Raw genomic sequence first — 8,830 nt, forward strand, 5'->3', positions numbered from 1 at the left:
GGTGCAGTGCAACCAGGGCACTCTCCTCTGACCACATCATCTGAGGAAGAAGGTTCCTGGTAATGTCAAAATCCAGAGCCACAAATTTATGGATCCAACAGCCAAGGAGTCTTACACAGTTACTGCCATATCACAGTGTAACGTCCCATTATGTAGCCTACTATAATACTGCTGCTGACAAACAAGGTTATGTATCAGTGGCAACAAATGATGGTTTTTATTTACGGTATATATCTTCAGACCATTAAGATCTGAATATAGATTAATAAAGTTGGAGGAGGCATTAAATAACATATCACATTAACACACTACAACACTGCAGGAACCAATTAAGATTGGAATAGGACAACATTAAATATTTCCTGCGAGGTTTGGTGTTTGACCCACTATATGATGTCTGTTAAAAAATTCCGGAACTTTGTTCACAAAATTTTTCTATGGTTGCATTTTACTTATTATGCATGGTCTCCATCGAAATACTCTCCTCCACAATTGAAACACTGCTCCCAATGATGTTTCCACTTCCAGAAGCAGTCTCCGTATGCCTCTTGCTGGATCGCGTGAAACACTGTGAATATTCTTTTATCTCATTATTGTAGCAAATCTTCAACATTTGAATGGGGTTTTCACTTTTGGAAATAAAAATATCTGCTAGGGCCAGGTCTGGAGAGTACAGAGAGTGAGACAGCACAGTGATTTCATTTCTTGTGCAATAGTCACACATCAACAGGGATGAATGTGTGGGTGCATTATCGTGATGCAAGAGCCATTAATTGTCTTGCCACATTTCAGGGCATTTCCTTCTTACATTCTCTGACATGCGTCACAAAATGCCCTTATAGTACCAGCAATTAACATTTGTCCATGTGGCATGAATTCATGATGAAATAATCATTCAGAGTCAAAGAAAACTATCACCATGGTTTGACATTTGATTTGACCTGATGAACTTTTTTGGTTTTTGGAGAAACTTCCCCAACCCACTGTGAAGACTGAATCTTTGTCTCAACATTATAACTGTAGACTCACATCTCTTCACCAGTTATGATTCTCTTAAGAAACATGTTGTTCTCATTTATGTGATCCAAAAGCTCTTCACAGATTGTGGGGCAAAGATCTTTCTGGTCTTGACTCATGAGCCCTGGGACGAATTTAGTAGCAACAAGATGCATTCCAAGGTGCTATGTCAGGATTTCATTACATATCCAAGTGAAATGTTATATTCTTCTGCAATCTCTCAGACAGTCAGTCTTCGATTGGCACCCACAGCTTCATTGAGATTCCTGACATGAGCGTCATCAGTAGATGTTGAAGGATGTTCTGAACAAGGGTCATCTTTAACTTCTGTCTGGTGATTTGTAAACAGTGTGAACCATTCATAGCATTGAGTATGGCTTAAGCACTCATCATCATAGGCTTCTGCATCATTTGGTGTGTCTCTGTAAAGATATTCTTGAGTTCTTGAAATTCGCAGAGTGTGCGACACAATGTCCTACTCAATGCAGCACTGAACTATAACTAACAGACATAAAACAGTGAAACTTCTGGCAGTTACACATTAAACACAGGCATGTGCAGGGATGTCAACCGCAGTTTGCTCAAACACACCATTAACAGGAAATAACAAATGTTCTGGAACTTTTTGGACACACCTCATGTATTAGACTTCTTAAAACATTGTTTTAATGCTTTTCTGCAGATTTTGAAAGTGTGAATACAACATTTGTACTAGTAAAAAAAATGAAGTTCTGTCACATCACATCTCAAAATCTGCAGTTCTGATTCTGTTTTGTCCAAGGTACTGGTGGGTACTGCTATATATTTATCAGGAGCACTGGATAATTCTTGAAAACTGTGAAGAACATGTGTGTACTCATAAAGGGCCTCAGCACATGCATACTAGACAGAGCCAATAGAATAGTGAAACAGATTTAAAACTGGTTCCCAGCAAACAGTGCAATCCTTACTCTTAAAAAGACTTGTATGATGCAGTTTCATAAAAATAAAAAATTCTTACAGGTACTAGAAGTCGACATTAATGGGCACACAATGGATGAAGCTCAATGGGGAATTCTTAGGTATCCAGATAGGTAATAAGACGAAATAGCGCCAGCGAGTGGGTAAGTTAATGAAAAAGCTCAGTTCTGCCTTCTTTGCTCTTCAAAATATTGGTCATTGCTTTGACTGGCAGATAGTTATTACAGTATTATGCAGTTCTGTATTGTGGCACAATCTTCTGGGACAATACAGCTAAGGTAAAAATAAAAAAAAAAAAAAAAATTGGGTGTGTTCTACAGACACGTGCAGTAAGACTTACAGTGTGAAATTCCTAATTTATTACTGGACATTTTGCAAAGCCTCTTTGGGACCTGTGGATTCTTATTCCTGTGTGTCAATACATTTACCCCCACTGGTACTTGTGGTTAACAACTAGTGAATTTAGGATGAACTGTGAGATTCACAACCACATTACTAGAAATAAAGATGCCTATATAAACTGTGTTGTTGTCTAGGTTTCCTAATGATGTCAAACAATAGAACTGTATTTGGGACATTCTTTTTGTTTTGTTGTACCTATCTGCAACTCAGCATGTCTGCTATAAGGCAAGTAGTGACTTTGCTTTTAATAAATTGTATCCTGATTAGGTTTTATATTCTGGATCAAATGTCTGGTACAGGTTGCTGACTGATACCTGACTAAGTTTGGACTTGGGGATGTAAATTCCAATTAACACTAAAGTCCATATTAAGTAGGTTTTTTAAAAGGTTTTCTAATATAAAGAAAGCTCATAGTGACCTCTGAAATCAGCAAATTATGTCAATGCTTAATACTGAGTAGTAGGTAAAAAATAAAGCAGGTGAGTAATGTAAGAGCAGATACAGTGGCTTTTTTGTGTATGTACAGACACATTCATAAAGTGGTCTAGAAGTAATACATATAATCATCAGTGTGAGTAAATTAGTACTAGTCGCCTGCAGTGACTGCTTCTGTCTGTTATAGTATAAATAACTAATTCATATCACATTCCTGAAGGACCATCTTCATGATGAGATTTAACACATTGACTGTCCTGTGGCCGCCAGTGGACACAGCAGAGGTTCATGTCTGATGTCATATGCCCGCTGACTGCCACACACTGCACTATGTTTAGTACAGTGTATAGTGCAATACTGTATATTAATTTCTAGCTCTTGACTGAGTTGATTGTTGTGTACAGTAAATCAGGTGCAATGTCTTGTTCTATGTTGTGAACTTTGTTTTTTGCAATTCTACACACCATCAAAAGATACACCATACTAAATAGATTAGAATGAGTGGCAACTGGTGAGCATATGGCATCAGGCATGAACCTGTGCTGTGTCCACTGGCAGCCTTGTGGCAGTCAGTGTATTAAGGAACATGAATGAATAAATGAGTGACAGTAACAATATAACCTCAGTCCTAGTCATAAATCTGTCATCTACAATATATTTTTCTTTTTTGCCATACTGGAGGCTTCTTCACTAAATATTTGTGTATTTGGGTAAATACAGTGGGTAGCTATGTAGCAGACTTGTCACACCAGTTAACACAGCAACTGTAGATGCGCTTTTTTTTTAAAAAATTCTAAGCCCAAATTATGCAGGGAAACAGAAAATAATAATAAAAGACTGGATGGCCTAAATGTGTAGTTGAATAAAATAAACAGAGTGAATCAGAAATGGAATGAAATAAATGCTAGTCTGTAAAACTGGAAAAGAGTGGGGCAATCCTAATCAAGAGTTAACTGGTTTAAAGCAGACATTCTCTAATACTTGTGATATTTTACAAGAACTGCAAACAGTGGTTCAGAGCTTCAGAACACAACAGAAGGTTTGTAAGTATATTGTAACAAAAAGTTAAATGATGTTTAATAAAGAGGAATAGGAGGACAAAGGGTAATAAAGCAGTGTCAATAATTCAGGACAGGATTTGTGGCCATTCTCAAAATAACTGAATCCATTATAAAATTTAAATCACAATCTCCAGGCTAGCTACACTAACTATAAAAGCTGCAAATACAATATATACAATAATAAATATGCATTCCCCAATGAATGATAAAAATACTGGTTATAAGAAAGAACACAGGGAAGTTGTGGATGAATTTTGGGAGTTCAGACTGCAACAAACAAATGAAAATTGCATCAAAATTTTAATTAGAGATTTCAATGTCCAGTTAGAAAGAGAAAAGAGATGTAATAGGGAAATGGCCAGCACAGAGAAGATCAAACAGGAGTGCACTAGACTGGTGGAATTCTGCAAAAACCATAACATGATCTCAAACTCAGCATACTTCAAGAGAAGACCAAATTAACTCAAAACTTGGAAACATCCAGAATGCAATGGAGGAGTATAGCCCAGATTGGACTGGAGGAGAATGGCAACTGCATGATGTCTGCACAGATAAAAATTACCACAGGGAAATCTACAATGTGAATGTTCTGAGAGAGACAGGTACTGGATCAGATGAATACAAGATAAAAATAAAAATTCAATTCATCCGATTGACAAAGAAAAAATCCCACTCTAAAAAGAAGATAACCTACAATCCTGATAAACTGATAAGTTAGTAGGAGTATGAAGAACAAAGAATACAAAAATGACAGATGATTTACAGGGATTAGTTCTCCAGTTGAAACAAATGGATGAACAGATAGCTCCAATAAATCCAAGGGAAAAACCCCAATGGTGAAATGATGAGTGTGGTAAAACAGTGGTAGTTAGACACCAAGCCTGTTTACAGTAGAGTCATAAAACAGAAGAATCACACTTGGAATTCACAGAACAAAGGAAGATAACCACAAAAATGATAAGAAAGGTTAAATGCAAATATCAAAAAGATACACCTCTAATGATGTAAACAAATAGTTAGAAAATCAACTCAAGGGACTACTACAAAATATATAGTCAGACAACTACAAACATATGACCCTCCAATATTAGCACATTAAAATAATAATATGGTCCATAGCATGAACCTTGGACATTGCCATGGTGGGAAGGCTTGTGTGCCTCAGCAATACAGATAGCTGTACTGTAGGTGCAACCACAACAGATGGGTATCTATTGAGAGGCCAGATGAATGTGTGGTTCCTGAAGAGGGGCAGCAGCCTCTTCAATAGTTGCAGGGGCAACAGTCTGAATAATTGACTGATCTGGCCTTGTAAAACTAACCAAAACGGCCTTGTTGTGCTGGTTCTGCGAACGAATGAAAGCAAGGGGAAACTACAGCCATAATTTTTCCTGAGGTCATGTAACTTTACTGTGTGGTTAAATGATGATGGTGTCCTCTTGGGTAAAATATTATGGAGGTAAAATAGTCCCCCATTCAGATCTCCGGGTGGGGACTACTCAAGAGGACAGGTAGGTTAGAAAATTTAAAAATGGAAATGGGTAGGTTGAAGTTAGATATAGTGGGAATTAGCAAAGTTCAGTGGCAGGAGGAACAAGACTTTTGGTCAGGTGAATACAGGGTTATAAATACACAATCAAATAGGGGTAATGCAGGAGTAGGTTTAATAATGAATAAAAAAAAAACAGGAGTGTGGGTAAGCTACTACAAACAGCATAGTGAACGCATTATTGTAGCCAAGATAGACACGAAGCACACGCCTACTACAGTAGTACAAGTTTATATGTCAACTAGCTCTGCAGATGACAAAGAAATTGATGAAATGTATGATGAGATAAAATAAATTATTCAGATAATGAAGGGAGATGAAAATTTAATAGTCATGGGTGACTGGAATTCGATAGTAGGAAAAGAAAGAGAAGGAAATGTAGTAGGTGAATATGAATTGGGGCTAAGAAATGAAAGAGGAAGCCACCTGGTAGAATTTTGCACAGAGTACAACTTAATCATAGCTAACACTTGGTTCAAGAATCATAAAAGAAGGTTGTATACATGGAAGAAGCCTGGAGATACTAGAAGCTATCAGATAGATTTATATAATGGTAAGACAGAGATTAGGGACCAGGTTTTAAATTGTAAGACTTTTCCAGGGGCAGATGTGGACTCTGACCACAATCTATTGGTTATGAACTGTAGATTAAAACTGAAGAAACTGCAAAAAGGTGGAAATTTCAGGAGATGGAACCTGGATAAACTGACTAAACCAGAGGTTTTACAGAGTTTCAGGGAGAGCATAAGGGAACAATTGACAGGAATGGGGGGAAAGAAATACAGTAGAAGAAGAATGGGTAGCTTTGAGGGATGAAGTAGTGAAGGCAGCAGAGGTCGAGTAGGTAAAAAGACATGGGCTAGTAGAAATCCTTAAGTAACAGAAGAAATATTGAATTTAATTGATGAAAGGAGAAAATATAAAAAATGCAGTAAATGAATCAGGCAAAAAGGAATACAAATGTCTCAAAAATGAGATTGACAGGAAGTGCAAAATGGCTAAGCAGGGATGTCTAGAGGGCAAATGTAAGGATGTAGAGGCTTATCTCACTAGGGGTAAGATAGATACTGCCTACAGGAAAATTAAAGAGACCTTTGGAGAAATGAGAAACACTTGTATGAATATCAAAAGCTCAGATGGAAACCCAGGTCCAAGCAAAGACGGGAAAGCAGAAAGGTGGAAGGATTATATAGAGGGTCTATACAAGGGTGATGTACTTGAGGACAATGTTATGGAAATGGAAGAGGATGTAGATGAAGATGAAATGGGAGATACAATACTGTGTGAAGAGTTTGATAGAGCACTGAAAGACCTAAGTCGAAACAAGGCCCCAGGAGTAGACAACATTCCATTAGAACTACTGACGGCCTTGGGAGAGCCAGTCCTGACAAAACTCTACCATCTGGTGAGCAAGATGTATGAGACAGGTGAAATACCCTCATACTTCAAGAAGAAATAATAATTCCAATCCCAAAGAAAGTAGGTGTTGACAAATGTGAAAATTACTGAACTATCAGTTTAATAAGTCACGGCTGCAAAATATTAATGTGAATTCTCGACAGATGAATGGAAAAACTGGTAGAAGCTGACCTCGGGGAAGATCAGATTGGATTCTGTAGAAATGTTGGAGCACGTGAGGCAACACTGACCCTACAACTTATCTTAGAAGATAGATTAAGGAAAGGCAAACATATGTTTCTAGCATTTGTAGTCTTAGAGAAAGCTTTTGACAATGTTGACTGGAATACTCTTTTTCAAATTCTAAAGGTGGCAGGGGTAAAATACGGGGAGTGAAAGGCTATTTACAATTTGTACAGAAACCAGATGGCAGTTAAAAGAGTGGAGGAGCATGAAAGGGAAGCAGTGTTTGGGAAGGGAGTGAGACAGGGTTGTAGCCTCTCCCCAATGTTATTCAATCTGTATATTGAGCAAGCAGTAAAGGAAACAAAAGAAAAATTCGGAGTAGGTGTTAAAATCCATGGAGAACAAATAAAAACTTTGAGGTTTGCTGATTATGCCATTTGGGGACTAAAATAACTGATGATGGTCGAAGTAGAGAGGATATAAAATGTAGACTGGCAATGGCAAGGAATGCGTTTCTGAAGAAGAGAAATTTGTTAACATCGAGTATTGATTTAAGTGTCAGGAAGTCGTTTCTGAAAGTATTTGTATGGAGTGTAGCCATGTATGGAACTGAAACATGGACGATAAATAGTTTGGACAAGAAGAGAATAAAAGCTTTTGAAATGTGGCGCTACAGAAGAATGCTGAAGATTCAATGGGTAGATCACATAACTAATGAGGAGGTGTTGAATAGAATTGGGGAGAAGAGGAGTTTGTGGCACAACTTGACTAGAAGAAGGGATCAGTTGGTAGGACATGTTCTGAGGCATCAAGGGATTACCAGTTTAGTATTGGAGGGCAGCCGGCCGCGGTGGTCTCGCGGTTCTAGGCGCGCAGTCCGGAACCATGCGACTGCTACGGTCGCAGGTTTGACTCCTGCCTCAGGCATGGATGTGTGTGATGTCCTTAGGTTATTTAGGTTTAAGTAGTTCTAAGTTCTAGGGGACTGATGACCACAGCAGTTGAGTCCCATAGTGCTCAGAGCCATTTGAACCAAGCCATTTTATTGGAAGGCAGTGTGGAGGGTAAAAATCATAGGACCACAACAACAGCAGAGAGTACAGAAATTTTAGCTGAAACATCTAACAACTTACCATTCCTTCTCTGTAAAACACAATTACAGTACTCACCACAGATACGGTTTCAAACTTCCCTCTCATAATTTAAAACTTTACGCTTAAACACCAATGTACATGGGATTAAAAATTTACAATAAATTAAATAACACAAATCTGTTAAATATGGAGTTTGACCTCCTAAAAAGATTGTTATTTAATACACTTGTGGAAAAATATTATTATTACTCAATTGAAGAATTCATGCAGGACAGTTTGGCAATTTGAAAAGAAAAGAAACAATAAAGATTATGTATTGTATAATAAATTGTTACTACAGTGTACAAATTGTTTTGCAAGCTGCAAATTGACCATAAGTGTTATATATGTTCTTGTTAAATTGCTCATGTCTAAAAATTCAGAAATACGTGCTTCAATATGTTAATTATTATAACCTTATTTTTTTAAAGTAATTTGATGTGTCTCCAGTAAAAAAAATCTTTGATTTGTAAGTGTACATTATGAGACAAATAAACTGCATTCTACATTCTACTAAATTGTCAAGAACCCCCAGAACAACCACAAACAAACACATATATCCTTTTAAAATATCATCAGAAAATGTAAACCCTCATGCAGTCCATGAAGTCTACAAAGCTTTGGAAGGGCTCAAAAACTAAAAAGCATGTGGAGGAGATGAACATATGAGGAACTTTGGAAATATGCAT

The sequence above is a fragment of the Schistocerca nitens genome, chromosome 8 (assembly GCF_023898315.1).
Source record: "Schistocerca nitens isolate TAMUIC-IGC-003100 chromosome 8, iqSchNite1.1, whole genome shotgun sequence".
Taxonomy (NCBI): domain Eukaryota; kingdom Metazoa; phylum Arthropoda; class Insecta; order Orthoptera; family Acrididae; genus Schistocerca; species Schistocerca nitens.